Here is a 22,301-nt window from a genome sequence, read left to right as displayed (position 1 = left end):
TTGGAATATCGTATTTGTTCTGGTTGACCAGTGGTCAAGTTAATGAATGCAGTTCAGTTCACTTCAGTTCTTCGGTTGTTTGCAGAGTTTATCTAAATATTCAAAAGAGGTCTTAAGTGCTACCCATTGTTATTTTAATTGCTTTCAGATTTTTATTTTATATTGTAACTGTATAGAGTAATGAATGCAGCCATTGTTGTTCTCCAACCAACCGCCAAAACAGGACAGGAGGACATTGGTTTAATTTCATTGCAGGACAGGACATTGGTTTCATTTCTTTGATATCAAAAACTCAAATTTGGTTTATTTTCCTACTTAAAAAATTTGGAAATTTTCCTGTGGTGCAACTTACAAAATAAATAGAAATGATCAGATTACATGCATAATTTTATGATATCCATGAGGCACCGGATTTTCAAGAAGTTTTCTTTAGAAATGTTGGAATATTTTTTTATTTGAAAAAAGCTTGCGGTTTAATTGCAACAGGATTTTTGTGTTACAATGGGTTTTATTAAACAATTGGTAAAAGTTCAAAGGTGACTTGTAACCGCAATTGTCATATCCGATAAGGGTTACTTTGAAAATAACTTGCATTTTGCCCTCAAATCAAATTATTTTAAAATAGATTAAAATTACGTTACAAAATTAACTCCCAGACTAGTTCATTATTACGTATATGCAAATATGACCGGTTTTAATCTACTTACATCAATATACACTATAAATCGGTAGAATAAAAATGCATTTAGGGGAGACTGGGGCACCTTCAGCATCGGGCACCTTCGGCAATCGCCTTTTCGATATGAAGCCTTCACCGTACATCACTAGTTTCGATATATAGGTATCGAATATCGAAATAAATAACTGTCACAAAGTTTGAAATTTCTAGCTAATAAACTTATTTAGATGCACGGGTTTTTGTATTTTTACAGATGTTTTTGGAATATTTCCATTCCATTTTGTAAGTATTTCGTGTATAAACTTTTCAAATTTTAAGACAATATTATCAAAAAGTGGTTTATTGCGATGTATATTATTATAGAAATATTTAAAAATATAATGTTTTTACAAGACTGACAGAAAAAAAAATTAAAAAAAGCTATAAAAAGTTCATTCGGGGTAGATTCGGCATTTTAAAGTAGGGCACATTCGGATGGTGTGTGCGACCTTGAGTTTTCAACGTCCGCCGCTAGAAAATATAGCCCCAAAATTCAAACATTGTGTCGCATGTTAAAAACAATAGAGCCAAATAGAGGATCTGAATATCAACCAGACTGATAGCGATAATAAGTACCAAGCTATGACTATGGTGCCGAATGTGCCCCATCAAATGCCGAAGCTACCCCGGGTTGGGGCACATTTGGCGAATTTGTCTTTTTTACAAAACTGTAAAAATTTTTAACTAATACTAATTTTTTATACCTTTTTGGTACTAGTTTTTATAATTAAGTGTCAGAGGACAATAATCAGCCATAAAGTTTTTATATATTTTGAATAAGTACTGAGATATAGAGCTCTAAACAAAAAGTGCCGAAGGTGCCCCAGTCTCCCCTACAATATTGTTTTTGAAAATCTAGTTAGACCAATTAGTTGATAAATTTATACTCTCTGCTTTATGGACAATAAACTTTTCTAGAAATAACGGATTTACTACGCAGGTGTCTTTTATGTCTGACTGATTGTTGCACTGATTTTTTCAAGAGGAATCTTATTTTCGGACCTCAAAAGAATTCTTACTGATAAACATTTTTTGTCGAGCGAGAAGGTGATTGATCTGATCCCAAGTCTAACCCTCTGATTTTTTTTTCAAAACAAGTTAAAACGTTTCAGTCGGTATTGTCGACAGATATATACCCCCAGTCTATGGTTTGCGGAAGTCTTCGAAATTACACACAGGTTTTATTATTCGCTTATATGTTTCGGATTTAATGTTGATAAAATCGGTTATTCAATTCTCTTCAAATTAAATGTACATGTTTATAAAATATTAACACTTTGGAGAGATACCAGAAGGAGAGCCGATGGCCCAAATTTCGGACTTGGTTCAAATCTAAAACCAATTTTTCGATGAGGCACATTTTTGCCGTATCAAAGTTTATATACTCTGGTGGCCAAAATTAAAGCAACTGAAATTACAAACTGAATAAATGACCTGAAACTTTATTGAAAATAAAGTTATAGTGAACGTTTTTTCAAAAATAAAAAGGCAATTAAAAAAAATATTTTCGTAAAATTAATTTTGAAATAAAAAATATTCTATGGAAAACTAAATTCACTCAATTGTTGCATGGTCAAAACATAAGTAACTTTTTGATTTTCTCTTATAAATAAATTTTGCTAGTTATCGGCACCAGGGACGTACGCAGGATTTCATTTCACTTGGTGGTTGCCCTTTCCGCACCCTTCTTTATTTGAAAATATGATTCCGATTTTACAAAAAGCTCCTTTTGCTAAATCTGAATATTCGATACAAGAATAGTATAAAAAATCAGAATATTAAGGGATTTTTAAAATTGTTGGGGTTTTGGGCCCCTTGGCCTTAGCCTTGAACTCTGAACCTTTGGGAAGAGGTTATGTCTGTTTGTTTGTGAAACTCTTTCGATGTTGCTATCTATGATACTGCAAACATTTTCATATAGGGAAAAATATCTTATTATTGTGCTGGCCATTATAAAACCTTGATTTTGTACTCCCGCAACCAATGTTTGACATGTTTTACTGTATGTTTGAGGATATTGTCAAGTTGAAACGCCCAAACAAGCGGTATATTTTTCAGCGAAGGCATCATAACTTTTTAAATACATTTGTTAAACAATCCCACCCATTACTTCATAAATCTCGTAATTATATCGAGCACCATAAAACGAAAACAGCTCAATACCAATATTGACCCTCCTCCATGCTTTCCACTTCCCAGCAATAATACTGTGGCTTGAGCCTTTAATTTTTTGTCTTTTTTCGTGTCTGAGTTTTCACTATTTGCTTTAATATTTCTCCTCTGAGTCGGATTCTATTTGGCATAAGTTTTTGCGAAAGGCAATCTGGCTTTCCGATTCTCTTCTGAACTAATAGAACTTTCATGATAGTTTACCTGCAGGTACGTCTGCCCGCGTACCTAGGATGATTCTATGGACAATTCTAAGCAACTTTGGTCTAGGTCTATCTCGATTTTAGAGTCTCCCACTTTTCAAAAAATGACTTTTTCCCTATAACATCATTTTGATTCAAAATTCGAATCTTTTGTTTAAAAATATTGCAACATTAGACCATAGACCGGAGGAGATGGCAGTATATCCAAGAAGAGTGGTTGACCTTTAAATTTATACCAATTATATTGTGGGATGTGGGATTTTTACATAAATATTTGCATGAGTCTAGCTATTCTAATTACAATTACCTCACTAGGGGACGGAAATGTCACGGGGATTGGCTTGCAATTGTACATACTTGATTATGGTACTTGGTTATGGTCAAGGGCGACGCCTATATTTTTCGATAATGACCAGATGATATTTAGTAGGAAAAGGGTACCGAAAACTTTATTTGTGTATTTTTTTTCAAGTTGTTCTATATGCTACAATTATAAGACGAACATCAAAACACATTACAAGGGGAATGGAATCTGGCCAAATAATTAGAAGAGCTGTTTGATAGTGATCTGACAATATTAAGCGGTTCAAATCAACCAAGACTTTTATGTGTAAAATGACCAAATTCGGGACAACAAGATTTGGAAAATATGCCAGACTATGAAAGAAGAGCTGTTACCTTCTAATCAGTCAGGAGGTTGCAAATATCGCAAAATATTGACCAGAATATAGATCTGCAAAGAGTTAGTGTTCCCTGGAAGTTGTGTAGGATATCATATGATCGGCCCCGTCAGACTTTTTTGCTCGGTTCACTGTGTTTTCTTATGGTAAACGTTGTATTCATTATTGTTCCACGGACTACAGATTTTTATGTGACTATTATCCTACTTCTACTTGATCACATTTGATTGTTTCGAAATTCGGAATTCCCAAATGAATTTCCCATCAGAAATGGCACTAGATTTGATGTTCTAGTTCTGTGACTCATATTTAGATAATAATTTCTGAGGGAAATTATGATTTATATCTCAAAATTAAAATAACATATAGAGCTGCTGTTCTGGGGTTTCAGGCTAAGCGCTATATTTTATTGGATTAGTGGATGAGTAAATTCTTCACAGAACATTTTCAATATATGTCAGCCCCATACAACGGTCTCCCTTTATTTTCGATATGTTCAAGTTTCGAACCTGAGGGTCTGTAGTTTGGCATTTTATTGTCTCCTGACAGTAAATTTACTATGGCATAAAATACTCGATATATTTAAGATATTTAGAATGTCTTCTAGGATTATGACTTTTTTCTTAAAAATGAATTCCCCTAAGGTGGAGCATATATTATGTTTGACACGTCCGAACTTAGCGCCGGGTTTTACTGTTCCTTTTCCTCAGATCAGTGTAGTTTACAATCAATGAAGATGTTTTAATTGATTATTCTGTCAAAGGACAGTGTATGAAGTCCATCTATTTAAAATGCAAAGCCTAAGACATCACTTCTTTCGACCTCTTCCTCCCTGTGTATTTCAAGTTCTTATTTTTTCTAAAAAATGTGGATATTGTTTTTCTTAAAAACTAATTTATGGGTTCCACATCTTAGTTTAACGCTTTGGATATATTTTCCTCTAGGCAGATGCTGCATAATGCGAGTTGTTAACCCTTTCAAGCTTGTTTAACTAACCTTTGAGCTATTAAGTAGAGATCAAAATGCCAGCGAACTTTTCCTCAGCAATGGCAAAACAAAACTTGTGACCTTAAAGATGCGCTGCCGGCCAAACAAGGAATTAACTATGGATACGAAAAACAGAATTAATTCTGGTTTTCAAGACAACTTTTTAGGGAATTTTCTCCGGGAAAACGATGTTGATTTTCCACAGCTTAATTATTTTATGGACATTCCCGCGTTTTAGTAGTAGTCGTAGTAGCTGTTAGGTGACTTTTTTTGTTGGTGAAGATGACGATTGGTCTGATGTTGGGATGGATGCTGAGGCAGATGTGAAGCTAAGTTTTTCGTTACGCACCTTTATTTTTTGGAAAACTTTATATGATGATGATGTAAGAAGATGCTGAGATAACATCCCTTGGGAAAAATAAAAATCAAGAAAAGTTGCAAATCTGTCTTCTTTCTATCTGTAGATAATTTAAAGATGCTGTTGATGATTATTGCGATGATGATGATCCCGAGCGTAGCTAGCTGTTGATGTGCTGTGTGGTTTCCTTGGGCTACTATGTGTTAATGGGTTGGGATTTTTTTTGGTTGATGCCAGTACCAAAAATCATTAGCCGAACGAAACTGAAATCTTACCTTTTTTCCATTTGAAATTTTCTTTATGGGTTTGGCATTTTCCCACTAGCTTAGTTAAGTTTGGGAAAGTCCTGAAAAGGGTGTTTTCATTTTAATTTTGTTCCCATCTTATGGCTTTGCAGTTCCCATCTAATGGCTATGTTGCTGGGAGTCAATCAGTGTGCTGGCTTCTTCTCCTCTACACTAAGGGGTGGTGTTGGTCTGACTTGCTTGAAATTTGAGTCAATCATAATTTGATGTCTTTGATTTTTGTTTTCGTTTACTTCAAGGTATGGCAAGTTATTAATAACTTTTACTTATCAATGGCTCATTTTTCAATTTGGATTTGTAAAAAAAGAAATTATGGATTCTCCTCTATAGCCAATTCTAACACCCGGCGTTTTTTTCCAGCAGCTCGTGCTACTTTGCTGATTGTTTGCACAAAAAACAGAAGAAGCAGAAGGAATAGAAAAGAAAGACGCCAACAAGAAAAGAAACATCATGTCAATAAATTGTAATTTGCTGTAAGGATCTTAACGTTAAGGTGACAGCCGTCACCGTATGTAACTAACAATGAAACATTGTTGTTGTTGGCACCCAAGTATAATTATTTCGCAATTTTATAATGTCCGTCCGTGCCTTTCGTCCACAGAGAACATAAACACATACTCATACAGACACACATATCGATTATTACGCAATAAGAATCGTAGCAAAACAACAAATGCATAAAGGACCTACAACAACAATGTCCAATCTCCTTACAACCAAATCAGCCAGCCAGTCAGTCAGTCTATCCCCTCATTTCGTTTATTGAGCCAAGGCCCGGTGTGACAAACTAAATTCTTGGCTCGTACCATGGTTCATTGACACCTGGAGATATTTTGCAATATCTTGGCAGAATCAACCAAACGCAACGCACACACACCCGAAGACGGACAACAACACATTCACAGATTTCTTCCAAAAAAATGGAACATTTGCCTTGCCTTGGCAAGATGCACACACACATAGGACGAAGAAGGACGTAACGAAAATTCCCTCCAAAAAATCACAAAAATCAAAGTCAATGAACACACATATGTCCCGGGCAACTGCATCGTCAAAAGGCATTATTAACGTCCTCGTCGTTCATTCTTCGTCTTCTTATAACGCCACATCTACATTCAATCCGGGGCCGCTAACAATGCCAACAATGAAACAATGAAATTTAATGTTGCTCGAGTGAGTGACGTTATGACTGCTGCAGTCAGGACCACGACGATGCACTTCGTCTCCTAGGCACACATTACATTACAAGATATTGGCGCATAGTTTTGTTGTTGGTGGTTCCTTACAACAACACCAACAACAATTACTTTTGGGGTGGATGTCGTCATAGCCACCACCACCTCGACTGCCAACACCACCGCACAGCAGCCGTCATCAGCCGCACATGCCCTATAAAATTTTCTTTCTTTCTTGTGGAAGTAAGAAAAAGGAATTTTTGTTTAAGGATGTTTGGCATCTTTGGTGTTTCATTGATCAATGTCTTGGTCTAAGGCCTTGAGGGAGTTTTTTCTTTCTCCAAACTACAAAAAACAAATTAAAACTACTGATCTTCAAGCCATGATAATTTCGCTCATGAGGGTGAAAATGTGTCATAGCCACAGCAGTTTATTACAAGCACCCGCTCCTTCCATGGACAATTTTTTTCATCTCCTTCATCATCTAATAAACAAACGGTGGCTCTATTAATGTAATACCCCGAAAAAAACGTTAGAAAAGGCGGCTGGAAGTTAAATTTTTTTAACTTCAAGATGTTTTCCTTAAAGGATACAAACAACAACAACAAGAACAACAACTGGTGTTGAATAAAAAGTGGTGGCGGTAGCACGCGCCAAAAAACCTATCCTTTGTTACATCAATTTTTTTTCCAAACGACAAAAATTAACAACCACCTCCTTTTTTTTTGAGGAAATCCTTAAAATTTATGTAAATTATGAGTTTCATATTCGTGAAGAAAAAAATATGAATGATATTCATTCCTCAATGGGAGTGCGTGTGCACAGGCGCAGAACCAGTTTTGATGTCCTAACAACATTTCCCTAACATTTTTACACAAAATGTAAGTCCTTTTTTCCATTTCTTGTATATGCAAATGATATTCATAAATAGTTTTTCCCTTTAATTCATTTGTATTTCTTTTCATTTATTGCTTTTCTCAAAAGAATAACCGTTAATCTTAACATCTGTTGTGGCGCAAGCCACTCCACAGCTCATTACAATTTTTGGCACAAGTAAAGGTGTGCCCATTACAAGCATTTGTAAAACGCCCTGCGTTTTATGTTTTGGGCATTGAAAAATCATTGAATTTCCATAAAAAACTTTTATAATTAAAGAAAAAGCTCTTAATCCTTGTAATAATTGGGTAAGATTTTGATAAGGAATTTGTGGTTTAAAAATTACAAAAACCTACTTAAAATAATAGGATAATATTTTATATAAAATTGATGCCGGAATACGAAGATTTTTTTTATGGCACGGCTGTGATTTTCATATATTATTAATTTGCTTGAAAACAATCTTGGCCGTTCACTACATCTTTGGGATTTAATAAGGAATGTCGAAGGCATTAGTATTATTTCTGAGTACTTTATTGCCAACATATCCCTGAAAACTGCATTTTTTGGTTATTTCAAAGTTAAAAATCGATGTTCTAACAAAAAAGATGATTCGGCAAAGTATTGGTAACAAAATGTTTGAAGGATGTGTAATATCACATTTTGTACTTAGAATGGAAAATTCTTGGAAGTATAAAATACTTAACTAATGACAGGAAAGTTAACCCTTCATATATCCTAATGATTTTTTAGTTGTCTCATCTTCAAAAATTCTAAAATATCTGTCGACTATCAAAGAGATTTTTGAATCATTTCAGGTCAGAGAAATATATGAACACCTCGAATCTCTTATATTATCCGCAATGAGAAACCAGGCTATGTTAAATGTCATAGCTCTTAATCTTTATTGAGTATATATGCCAATTTTCTGCTACTTACGTGGCCTTCCCCTTCTGCGTGAACCATCACTTGGCTCGTTTTTATATGCCTTTTGAGCTGGAGCATCTGCATCCATTCGCACAACATGGATTAGCCATGCAGCTCGATACGTCTGACTCATTGTTCATTCGACGGCGATATTAACCGTGGACGCAGATCGGTCCATAGCCAATTTTCTGCTAGTATATTTTTTCCTTCTAATGACCCGATGTTCTCATTTTCAAACTGAGGTATATGTTGACGAGATGTATGCAGAGGAGTAATATCTCAACAATGTCGTATATTTCAGTTAACTATCTGACTTGAAAAGTCCATGGTTAAAGCTCTATATATGTGCCATTAATGGAACTCATTGTCAACAGATGCTGTATCGACCATATTACCCTAGAATTAGACATCATACAACAGCCAGAATAAACCCATTATATATTGCCGATGTATTGCAATGAAAATTAAAGCCTCATAGAACCATTTATATCGAATTTATTGTGAAATTTTATCGGCGAAGTACATCCATTTAGAAACGGATCTTTTCAGAGAAGATTTTCTTGTAGCGGTGGATATTTGTCCACACACCTACAATTGCTAAGATAATAATATAATTGAATCTCCTGAAGTATAAGAGGTGACGTGAACTAAATATTTCATAGTAATTGTCATCTCAAAGCATTGACATCTAAATCAAGACATTCATATTTCTGTTCTTCAATTTCAGTGCATTTATCTGTAAGCAGCTTTCTTGAAGTACCCAATAATTCTCATTCACTTCGTAGTACGATACTGATATATGTTTCACTTGTTCATATCGAAGAGGTCATTCTCGGTCGTCTTTGGAAGTTAAAGAACTAAGAGTGAAAAACATATATGGTATGACTTGGTTATAGCAAGCCCCACGTCCAAAGCCAGCTGCACAGTCTTTGCTGCTGACTGAGTACCTTCATGCGATTAAATTAAAACTAGACATTAAAATCTGTTATCTGTATGAAATGAATAGACCGAGCTAGTTTTATCCACCATCTGTCTTTTATAAATTGGATTAAACTTCAAGTAGTGAACCCACAATATCCGTAAATTACGTATTGATAATAATCTCTACTTTAGAGGACATTACAGTCCTGAAAGTATATTTAATCTTAAATATGGCGACGTTTTCCTTTTAACTTGCTTTATTAAGGCAGGAAAAATCATGTTTGAATGGATAAAATATATAACAGAATTTTGGCATACAAAAAAAAAAAAGTCCTGACATGGGTACATTTACATACATACATATGGCCACATCAGGGCACACGAAACAATTCTATCACTATATGCTTTCAATTGTCAATATGTCAAGCTTCAATATTTTTCGTTAATCAATTATGTATATTACTTAATTGCATAACAAAGACATCTATAAGTCAATCTATAATTCACATTCTAATTCAAATTTGTCAAAAATTTGCATTACAAAGCAAAAAACAGAATCGAATCAATAACAAATCTTGTATTGCAAAGAGTAAAAAAGTAGCTTCGCATGCAACAGAAAATAATATCAACAACAAAGGACTACAAAAAATTGCATTTCAAAAACAGAAAATGATTTATTTGTCGAATGTGCCAACTAAATAACATGCTTTGTTTTGCACATCATAAAAAAGGATATATAAAGGTATAGAGAAACGCCTCTTAATATTTGCATTATTTTCTCGATTGTTGAATTAGCAGAGGTGTTGGGCATAATTTCGACATCTAATTAAGAACCTTAGGTGGTAAAGATGCCTATCCAGCCCCTCTTTCACAGAAGTCAGATTACTTGCATGTATTGATTGTGTGAATTCTCAAAGAGTTTGTTGCATTCACACACAACGTCTCACATAAATCAATGAGAAATCAAAAGAAATATCGAAATGTTCTTATTCTTCATCCGATCCGACTAATTGCATTAATCACCCAGCAACAAATGAGAGTACGAATTGCAATAACAGCAGCCGAATCAGCAGCAGTAATAAATCAAATCAATGGAGTTCAATTGAAACAAAAAACAACAGTGGGAAACTGGGAAAGAATTTTATATCCGCAAAAATAAATTATTGCGTAGTTTTGTTTTTGTTATTGTAACCCTTCTTCTGGGATTTTTTGGAAAACAAAAAGAATCGAATTTTGATGCAATGATTGCATTTGAGATTCTTAACCACATTGGTATTAATTTGGAAGAAATCGAAAAGAGGAAACTTATTTTTTGCGAAAAGAAAATTTATCAAACTTTACCCTTATCAGAAATATATAGACGGTATTGTTCACACATATTTCATTCATTGTAGAAATAATTGTGGTTATATTGTGTCACATTGGATTTGGCGGGACCTCCTTTGACCAAAACATTCAGTATAGCTAAAATCGTTTACTAATGCTATATAAAAGCTTTATAAAAAAGTTGGTATCTAGAGATAATTTTCGCGAGGAAGTACGACTGCAAAAACAGATTTTATATACCTGGGTACCACCATAAATAAAACTAATGGCATCAGTTTTTAAATTCGTAGAAGAATAGTGTTTGCCAACAGATGCTACTAAGGTCTGAGTAAGCAATTCAAAAACAAGACCAGCTGATATTGTGATGTTGTATGTATCTGAAGCATTGGCACTTTCGGAAGCAGATCAGTCATCTCTTGGAGTGCGCAAGTATTTCCCCAGGCTCAGAATATAGATCCGCTCTAAGTCAAAGATCAGTGTTTTAAATATGAGTATGAGTCAATTAAACAACGAATTTGTAAAATAAATGGCTGAAATTGATTTCATTGTAAAGTTTGTAATCAGGAACTACTTTTAGGAGTTTGTTATCATGACCGGCAAGATAGATAATAAACCCTTCCGTTTATATTTTGCCATTTTGCCAAAAAATGACAAAATGTTAGCACCACTCCCATGTCAGTAATGGTAAAGTTAAATCCTTTATTTGCCCTATAAAAATAATTGAAAGCATCCTTGCACATTTTTGCCCTCAATCCTTTTTTTTTTTGGAATCGCAACCCTGTTTTCTTATCTTCACCTGGCCGAGAAGTTATTCCGCTATCATCTATATAGTTTTTCCTCTAATCGAATTAAAAAACATTGCCAGCCAAGCCTCCCTTTACCAACACATAATGCGATCAATGGATCAGCGATGGTTGATCTATATGATCAGCTGTTTGTTACCAAATAAATATTTGCCAAAAAATTAAAAAAAGAAAATTGTAGCACAAGCCAAAAAAAGAAATTTGGCAGCAGGAGCAGTTGCTTTAAAAAAATATGAAAGACGAGCGACTATAATAGGCGTGACATCAACAGCCGCAATGATCCTGGCATTACAAGGCACAGGATGCAACGATGAAATTGATGAAAATAATGTATCCTTCTATGCCGTGTGTGTGTATGTTTGTGTGTGTTTTCTTTTTGGCAAAAGACATTCATTACTCTTACGCCAGTCAGCCAAGAAGTAATCAGAACCAGGTGATAATGTCAGTGTATGATGATGGTGGTGGTGATGATCATGAGGAGGATGACAATCGTCCTAAAGGAACATTTGTCTCCAAAGGAACAATGGTTATTGTTGTTGTTATTATTTCGTTTGTGTGTTTTGGCCATGTAAGTACCAACAACGATCTTTACAATTGCCAATTAGTTTGGTCTACAGATCGATGGTACGATGCGTGTTGTATGGGGGAGAATATGTAATGTGTGTGTGCGCTTGAGCGTTTGCAGGTTGTTGTTTTTGTCCTTATTGTATGGCGAATAAGGATGTTAGGACGCGTGCCATCCGCAAATTACAAAACAAAGACTTGAGCCAATTGTGTGTGTGTCCGTCTTACGGTCTGTCTGTCCGCCTTTCTTATACAGGAAGAAAGTGAGCCTAAACACAAAAGACAATGTCCAAGCTAAGGCGACAACAGCAGCTCTATGAAAACAATACCGAAATAATTATTGAAATATGTGTCTTTTGACACCTTCCACCAATTCCAATAGAAGCCAGGATGATTCCTTCGGTTCTATTTTGGTTGTGGCTGGTCAGCCAGAAGAAAGAAGGCCCAGTCGGCTGTTTGGTCAGCCAGCCAAGATGTTGAAGTGAAAGGTGGTAAAGCTGCAAAAATGAAATATGACAAGAAAAGTGCTGCCTCTTCTGGTCGCTCAATAGCGAACGGGAAGGCATTGTTAGAATCATGCAAAAGTCATAGATGCTAGCCAATGTTGATGTTATAATATGGCCAATACTAGCTGAGAGAGGGAAGGTAGTGGTTAATCAAAAAAGAAGGGGATCATTGATTAGCCGGAAATTTTGAGACGGCCAATAGAGAGAATGGCAGATAAACAAACTAGATGACAAACTGACTTTTTCTCTTCTGGCACAGAACAATGGGCCACCTAATGATATTGAGGTTAGGAGCCTACTGGCAAAATGTCATAGTAATACTTGAAGGCAGCTGATTTAGTAATGAGTTGTGCTGCCCTGCCTCGCCAAGAAGTGGAAACCCTCTGGTGTTTTCTAACATTCCGCTGGGTTTGACAAATGCACTTCAAAGGCATTGAATTCTCCTCATCGTTGAATTGAATTATGGAATTTAATAATGAATGGTTAATGCAATTATAATTTTCACATTTGCAGTAATGGTGCACCCATGGTTATGCAATTTTGCAACCCCTCTCCTCTTGCATTACTTTATTCTGAAGTTCTGTTTTTTTGCTCCCTGCACTTTTAAAAGATTTTTTTATTGAATTTAGAATTTCTAGTTCTTCTGGCCTGTCGGGTATTTCTATTGCAGTTTCTCCCCTCTACATTTGTTTCTTGTCACCATTGCAAGAAGCCTCTTGGTTTCTTTCCTCATTGAACAAATTTTTTACTGCCGTCTTCTTCAATTGCAATGTTTTTGTTTTGCTTTATTATTTTCTGTTATGCTTCACCCATAAAAAAGTCATAAAATAAGTAAGAGAATGGAGGGTGAGTATTATAATGATAGGTAATTTGTTTCTCAATCAAAGGAGGATGTAAATAGTAATAAGGTTCATTTTTAAGCCTCAGAAGAAGTTAGGAGGGTTAAATCTCTAGCCTGGTAAAATTTCGTGATCATTTCATTTTCTTGTGTGCAACTCTTACGTTCTATGTAATCATATAATATGTGGCCATTCATAAAATTGAGGAATTTTCCTGTAATGTGTCCCCGGCGGAAAATATACAAAATAATAAGCAAATTTGGTAATTTTTCACACAAAAGTTGTGGTTTGATCGAACATTAGCAAAGCAGCATACTCATTCGTTGTCCAGGTCCAATTCGCTGTGTAAAATTTAGCAATGCTCGGGTCATAATTTTTTAAACAATTTTTGTAGTCTCTTTGTTGGTCTTAAGGCCTTAATTAATTTTTTAATTTTTAACAATTTTTATAGACTTTCGGTTGGCCCTAAAGAGTGGATTTTTAAACATTTTTATAGCCTTCCGGTTGGCACTAAGAAGTGAAATTTTTATACATTATTTATAGACTTTTGGTTGGCCCTAAAGAGTGGATTTTTTAAAGAATTTTTATAGCAGCCACCAACAATGCAAAACTAAAGTTTAGGTCAATTTTAACCCCTATATATTTAGTCAGAATCAAACTTACATGCAATATTTCGTGACAGTTGGCCCATAACCGCGATCTTTACAACCTACAATGGAAAGGGGCCAGTCTCTTGATTTTCGTTATAAGCGATTTCGACTGTGTAGTCCCAATTTCGAAAACCACCGTCTTATATTAATCCTTCATACAACTTTCATACAGAATTACAATCCTTAAACAATATTAATAGCAATAAATCTATGCTCGGTACATTTTGGCACACTTTCTATTTTCAAAATTAACTTCCTATTTGAATCGTACGTATTAATGGCGATCCGCATACTAAAATTCCAGATTCTATCTCTACTAGTGTACTAATTTTCGTAGCACATAAAACTCTCCGTTCTTCGTTAATCTATCAACCCTGCACGCCCGTACCAAATTGTACCATAACACCTCTAGTCTCTATTATTTGGAACTTCGTATGAAAAATACTTAATGGTACTCAAAATTGTGCAAAAGCATTGGATATACTCTTGGGTACCATTTAGTACTTATCATAAACGTAAACGACGATGTTCAACAAACAATCCTAAACTTGAGTCATATCTCTTCCCGAACGCACATTACCAATGGTACCATATTTAGTACATCTTAGCACTTTTCGAGTACCAATTCTATATTTGGATTCTAGTTATATTTATTGTTCGAACATTTAGAACATATCTCACACTTTTAGTACCTATTTCGAAAACCATATTCTTATTATTTTCAGTGAACCTTTTTTGCGATTTTATTATTTGAATTCTACGTATGAATTGTGATTCTCATAAATTTTAAAAATCTAGTTCCATTAGTCCACTAAATAATCAGTGTAGTCATTTAGTACCACTTATAACTATCCGTTCTTCTACCATATAACATTATCTATTCTATTGCCTGATATCCAATTGTACAATTTTGAGTACCGTGTAAAGTTTTTCTCTTACATTAACAGAAAGAATTTCAAAAAATCCCTTAGCACCATTTCGTTTAGATCAAACTGTTTTATTATTTCAACCCTGCATACCAACAATATTGCAAAAGTAGAGTTGTATCTTTTACCCGCTGCTCAATAACAATGGTACAATATTTAGTACCCTTTTCAACTTTTCGTAGTTTTAGTAAGAATTTCTGAAAATGGTTTCTGTACGCCATTTCATTTATTAGATGTTAGGTTACATGAAACAAATGCAGCTCTAGTACTAGGCTTACGTCTTAGAAAAAATTCAAGTTTTTATTTCACTTATTTTTGTATTGAATACGAACCAAGACTGGTGGGGAACATATTATTAATGCACCGTTGTTGTACCGATTTTGAATGTATTTCATTAATCTTTCTGAACAATTTTTTAGTCCTGATTGATACAATTAAAAAAATAATCAAATCGAAACAAATTGTACTATGGTACGGTATTAAGTACGTTTTTATATTTTAAGTACCACAATAGCTATCTAATCTCTTAAAATGACCCTCAGATTTCGTTGGAACGCGGTGGTACGATATTTCGTACTACATTGATATTGTTTTGTCTACATTAATTTTTATTCCTCGTGGAACACACCACCAACACTCAATACCGGTGGTACGAAATAAAGTACTTTTTAGTACACTTACACATAACATTTTCAAAATTGTCGTTTTATATTCCTACGATAACCTTAGTGTTAAATATTCAAATTACAGACATTTCCTCCGGGTATTGCGTAAATTTCACCAACTTTTTCATACCATCCTTCGTATTTTTTTCTCTTGCCATATTTCTACTCCCAAAGTACAAACCACCTCAAAGCAAAACAATTCAAGGATATAGAAGAAATAATCACAATCATAAAAAAGTACGAAAGAAACTCCTTAGAAGTCTTATAGGGTGTTTATGGTTATTATTGTAGTTTGTGTGCCGGGTTGTTATGTTATGTGTACAATATCAATTCTTTCCATTTCGCCAAGATCTTGGTGAATATTTATGTGTATGTCTCTTCGATCCTTCCTTGAGTAACTTAGTTTCTTTTGGGGGGAAATCACGGCACTAGAGTTGCAGCAGGAGCTAGCATAGCACCTCAACCACCATCACTACTTCCACATTTGCAGTGGTAGCACCAGGCCTTAAAGACGAGATTTTCAATTTTGTTGCCATTCATATTTTGCCTGATGGTCGTTGTCGTCATTGTGGTGGCAAGCAGATGCAGAAACTAAAAAGTGCGCTCAAAACGTCGAACAGCAAGCCGGTGACTACTTTGAAGCAAATGTCTTGTGGCATGAATTGTGTTTAGATTTATTTACGAGTATTGCTTTGCTTTGTTTTTGCTGTTGTTGTTGTAACAATTGTACTTTTTTTTTGTAAATTTAATAGCCATAGGGGAGACCACGTAGGGCCATATTGCCATGTTAGTGGTATTGGTATTATTTGTGCTGCACTTTGAAGTTTAACTGGAAAATTTAATGATTAGCATTCATAATAGCATAATGAAGTTTGATTGTGTAGTATTCCAATGGCCCTTAAAAATTACCTAAATTAGATAAATTCGTGTTAATAATTATTATTAATACATTTACTAGGATAGATATACCCTATAAATATGTCTGTATGTTAAGGATGTGCTCCTGGCCTATGTTCGGTCGTCTATAAAAAATCTTAAATTTACTCAGTACATTATTTTCATAAAATCTGATTTGATTCCGCCTTATCAATTGTTTTTCTATATTGAATGATAAACCAGTTTATATCAAACGTAAGTCCTGTTCCTCGGACATATGCCGCACCATTTTTGATTATTTACAACAAACCGAACAATTTAAGCCAAATTAAACACAGGTTCTTCTAGAACGAATTTGGAAGTCGAGCTAAAGGAATTATTTTGCTGGCCAGTTAAAGGATCATAGGTCCATATATGCGAGCTGAAGATTGTTGTAGACAAGTTGAAGGACCAGAAAAACGTTCATAAATGAACTTCTGAAATTCTACGTAGAAAATCTGAAGGGCCTGAGAGTCTATAGTGATAAACGAGTATGACCGTTTAAAGCGACGTGGAGTGTTTCTTATATAAACTAAAGTATAAAACGTTTTTCATTAAGAGCTGTAACTTCTGGCATTTGTTATTGCGGAGTTAAAGGACTCAGATAGTACGAATAAGAGATCAGTGTTATACCCTTCACCACACTGTGGTACAGGGTATTATGTCTTTGTGCACATGTTTGTAACAGGCAAACGGAAACGAGATAGACACATGGTTCCTTTTGAGAATATGCATAGAATTACTTTCTGAGTCGATTTACGCATGTCCGTCCGTCCGTCTGTCCATGTTAAATTATAAACAAAGTACAGGTCGCATTTTTGATCCGAATTGGATGAAATTAGGCATAGGTCACTTATTTGGCCCAAGGACGAACCCTATTGAAATTGGGAAAAATCGGTCCAGATTTAGATATAGCTCCCATATATATTTTCGTCCGATTAAATGTAAATGGTGACCCCAAGTCCTTATATATCTTTTGATTTGAACGAAATTTGGTACATCGTAATGAATTTGTCCTCGAATAATGTGTGTTAAGTTTCCTGAAAATCGGTCCAGATTTAGATATAGCTCACATACATATTTTCGTCCGATTTAATGTAAATGGTGTATCAAAGTCCCTATATATATTTCGATTTTCACGAAATTTGGCATAGCGTAATGATTTAGATTTAGATATAGGTCCCATATATATTTTTCTCTGATTTAGTGTAAATGGTGCACCAAAGTCAATATATATCTTTCGATTTGCACGGCATAGCGTAATGAATTTGGTCTAGAATGATGAGTGTTAAGTGTCGTAAAAATCGGTTCAGATTTAGATATAGCTCCTATAAATCTTTTCTTCCGATTTTATTTTATTTAAATTGGGCACTAAAGACCCAACGTTTGTCCGATTGTCACACAAATTTGTACAATGAACTCTAGTTAATATAATCTCTGACAAGTCTCATTGAAATCGGATCACATTATATATATATATATATATATATATATACTATATCTATAGCAACTCTATATCTGACCAAATGAAAAATTTTGTATATGTTGCAGATTGACATGTTTATGGATCCATTTTCGTGTTTATGATCCTTCAACGTCTGTTAGGATTCATTTGTTAAATATACCCAAAGTGGTGGAGGGTATCATATAGTCGGCCCCGTCCGACTTTACTACTTTCCTTACTTTTTGTTAAAAAAAAGATAAATCAATACAACCGCAATTTCTAATCTAGTAGAAAATTCCAATATTTTCATTCATTTAAATTTAGTGTCAAATTCCAAATTGTTATAATTGTTTTTAGTGCATTAATAAAATTCAAATATTGATAATTTTATACATTTCATTACATTATCGAAATATTTCTTTGGCCAAAACTAAAGAAATTGAAACTGCAACTATTTAAAAATAAACATATCGTGTTGGTTTTTTCAATTTTTATTTGGGTACCTTATTCCTTTAATAAAACATTTATATATATATATACATATAATCTCAAGAACATACTTACATACTTTACTTTTGAAAATTATCGGAAAGCCCAGATTAGCGTTTGCAAAGAGATTTATAAAGTAATGCATCGGATTGACTATACAAATGCTTTGATTCCCCCCGCTGAAGAAAATATACCGAAAATATGCTTCAGCTTGACAATAACCCCAAACATACACCGAATCATATCAAAGATTGGTTGTGAGAGTCAAAAATCATATCTTCACCCTATTGCAAAATCATACATAGCAAAATCACAACAGATTTAGAAACAAACAGACATAACCTAACCTCTTCCCAACCAAACAAAATCAGATAGATTCAATTCAACGTAGGTCTACTGTTGTAGTAAAAAATGATGGTTACTCTGTCGATTACTAGCCAAAATTATCTTTTTAAAGGAAAAAATCAAAAATTTGCTTTACTTTTGACCAAACAAAAATAGAGTCAATTTTGTTTTACAAAACAGTACATTTATTCAGTTTGCGTTTTTAGTTGCTTTAGTTTTTGGCAACAGTGTAAATGAAATAAATGAACCGCGACAAATGTAAGTCGACTTGGAAATCTTCGCCCAATTTTTATGTTAACATGTTTTCTAATCGTTGTCTATATAATAATTTACACAATAAATACCATTAAATAGCATTTAATAAATATTCCCTTTTATTGTTAAGCTTCTTCTCTAACTGATTTTTTAATGCTAAGCCTAATGTTCATTCATATTTCAATGGATTTCACGGATTATATTTAATTACATGATTTACCCCCCAATGCAAAAAAAGCAGAGTTTGTTTTCAATTTCCTTTAACCTCAACGACCCCATGTAATGTTTTGTTTATATAGAATAGAATATTTTTTTAATAAATAAAAAGTGGAGAATAGAAAAATACAATTTTTAAAAACTCTTTTTGTATTGAACAAAACAAAACAAAATAACCAGCGGAAACAAGTTGGCTCATTAACAAGTTTAAAAATCTTGTTCTGGTTGGTGCCGCTGTTCAATGAATGCTGCGCTTCGTTCCGTTCCTTTAGCTTTTGTCTAAGCTTTATAAGGAAGACGATGATGATGACGACGACGTCCTTCAATGCCTTGTTTGCCGCCAGTCGTACAAACATAGCTATTGTCGTCGTCTTGCTCATCTACTCCTTAAGAGGTCAGTGATCACGAAAACATTGTATTTTTGTTGTTGTTGCTGCTGATATTTCTATAGGAGAAACCTTAAATAAAGGATGCTGGTTGTTGGTGTTGTATACCTTGGTTTCTTGTCTAAAAAAGTATTCAAATTGAATAGAAGCTCATTTGTTAAAATAAGCGCGCGCGCGGCAAATTCTTGTTCCCTCCTCCCTGGGCTTTTTCCATTCCATTTCTACTTGATTTGCTTTAGGTTTTTGTCGGATTCTGGCTTTACCAGTAATATACAATAATAGATCCATAGAGAGAAGGAAGATGCAGAGAGATGCTTTGTGATGAATATTTCAAGTTTGGGTATTGTGCTTTTGTGGACAACAGCAAAACGAATACAGGTTCCTTGAATTGAGGAAGGAAGTTTTTGTCCATAGTCTCCCCCTTTTTTTGTTGTAGAAGTGAGGAAATCACAGACAATGTTAGAGGAGTTATTGCCGCAAAGAACAGGTTTCGTTTGTAGTCTAGTGGCGCGCTTACTAGAAAAATATAATAACAACAAATAAACATACAACCTGCCATCAGATTTGAAGTGAAGTGGTTTCTAACATTTATTTTAAGAGGATAATAGACGGACAAGGTTGTGATGCCCGCTGAATACAAAAGATCAATTAAATGATAATGAATTAATTAAAAAGTATTAGATGCTTGAAAACTGGAAGTTTCGTACTTTGGGAGAAGAACGAGCAATAAATTAATTACACTATGTGGAAAAATGGAGCTGATGGAAATGTAAAAGTCAAATCGGTAAAAATCGGGTATATTATATAAATATCAGGCTCACAAATTTAGGGATCCGGATATATCTCCCACAATAAATGTTATCGTTTAGAATAATGATATCAATGGTAAATATTTCAGAATCCGGCAGATCTTCATATTCTACAATTTATTCTAAATTTATCTCTGTAAGGTTTTATTGCTCAGGCGGTTTTATTCATCGGCATACCAAAATGAATTAGTGCCGGGATCGATTAATTAATGCCGGGATAATCAACGCCGGAAGTTGTGAAAATGTTAATTCCTTTTTTCCTTTTGGCTAATTGGAGTTTCAAGTCTGAAACTAAACTGAACTAAATACGTTTCCTATGGAAAAGTTCGATGACACATCTCTTCAACGTATTGAGATGTGATATCAAGCGGTACTGATATATGGTACCGGTACTTGAATTTATATTGACTTTCTTCAATCGTATGACTAATGAAGTTTTCGGTCCATATATTTCCTAACATCTCAAAGCCCCAAATAGAGATCCGACATTGATAACGGATAGTAGGTTGCTATATGTGTAAAAAATCCTTAAAGTGCTGCGGCTGCTACTGGTCAATTAGGTAGGGTACATAATATGCTCCATACTATATACGGCTATATCGGGACAAACACAAAAATCATCAGATCAGTTAACTATATTAATATAAAACCAGTAAGGAATGTAGTAAAGTCGGACAGGGTCGACTATATGATACCCTTCACCACTTTGGGTATATTCAACAGATGAATCCTAACAGACGTCGTGTAAATCAATTTAAAGGAAATATATATATATATATATATATATAGCTACATTGAAATCTAAACCGATTTCATCGAAAGATGTCACAGGTTATCTTATACATATTTCAGTATTTTGTGCATATCGGCCTCATTTTGAGTTCTTGGTGCAGCATGTACTTAAAATCGGGAGAAATTATATATAGGAGCTCTATCCAGATCTGAACCGATTTCAAAACTTTCCACACGCAAGCTTATATTAACTTCAGTAAGTTGTGCAAAATTTTGTGTCAATCGGCCTACCTTTGGTGAACCATTTTGGTCTTTGGTGAACCATTTACTTAAAATCGGACAAGACTATATATGGGAGCTATATCAAAATCTGAACCGATTCGTACAATACTTAGCACACGGTACGCTATACAAAATTCATTACATTCTACAACATTTTGTAGCAAACGGCCTAACTTTGGGTCTTTAGTGGACCTTTTACTTAAATCCTGACGAAACTATATATGGGATCTATATCTAAATCTGGACCGATTGTCACGCAACTTAACACACACCAATCTAGAACTAGTTCAATACACTGTGCCAAATTTCGTGAAAACCGAAAGATTTATAGTCCCTATATATCTTTCGATTTACATTAAATCGGACGAAAATATATATTGGAGCTATATCTAAATCTGGACCGTTTTACAGGAAACTTAACACTCATCATTCTAGACCTAATTCATTACGCTATGCCAAATTTCGTGCAAATCGAAAGATATGTAGGGTATTTGGGAGCTAAACCAATTTCAATAGGGTTCGTCCTTGTGCCAAATAAGTGACCTGTGCCAATTTTCATTCAATTCGGATCATACATTGCGACCTGTACATTGTTCACAATTTAACATGGACAGACAGACAGACGGACGGACATACATAAATCGACTTAAAAGTGATTCAACGCATATTCTCAAAAGGAATCATGTGTCTATCTCGTTTCCTTTTGCCTGTTACAAACATATGCACAAAGACATCATACCCTGTACCACAGTGTGGTGAAGGGTATAAAGGGGGTCATGTGAGGTCTACCCATTTAGTACTTTTCATACACATAAGTACGAATTTCTAAA

The sequence above is a fragment of the Musca vetustissima genome, unplaced genomic scaffold (genome assembly GCF_032173495.1).
Source record: "Musca vetustissima isolate MV318-11 ecotype Yass unplaced genomic scaffold, APGP_CSIRO_Mvet_v1 utg18530, whole genome shotgun sequence".
Classification (NCBI taxonomy): domain Eukaryota; kingdom Metazoa; phylum Arthropoda; class Insecta; order Diptera; family Muscidae; genus Musca; species Musca vetustissima.
This window is presented reverse-complemented; position numbering follows the sequence as displayed.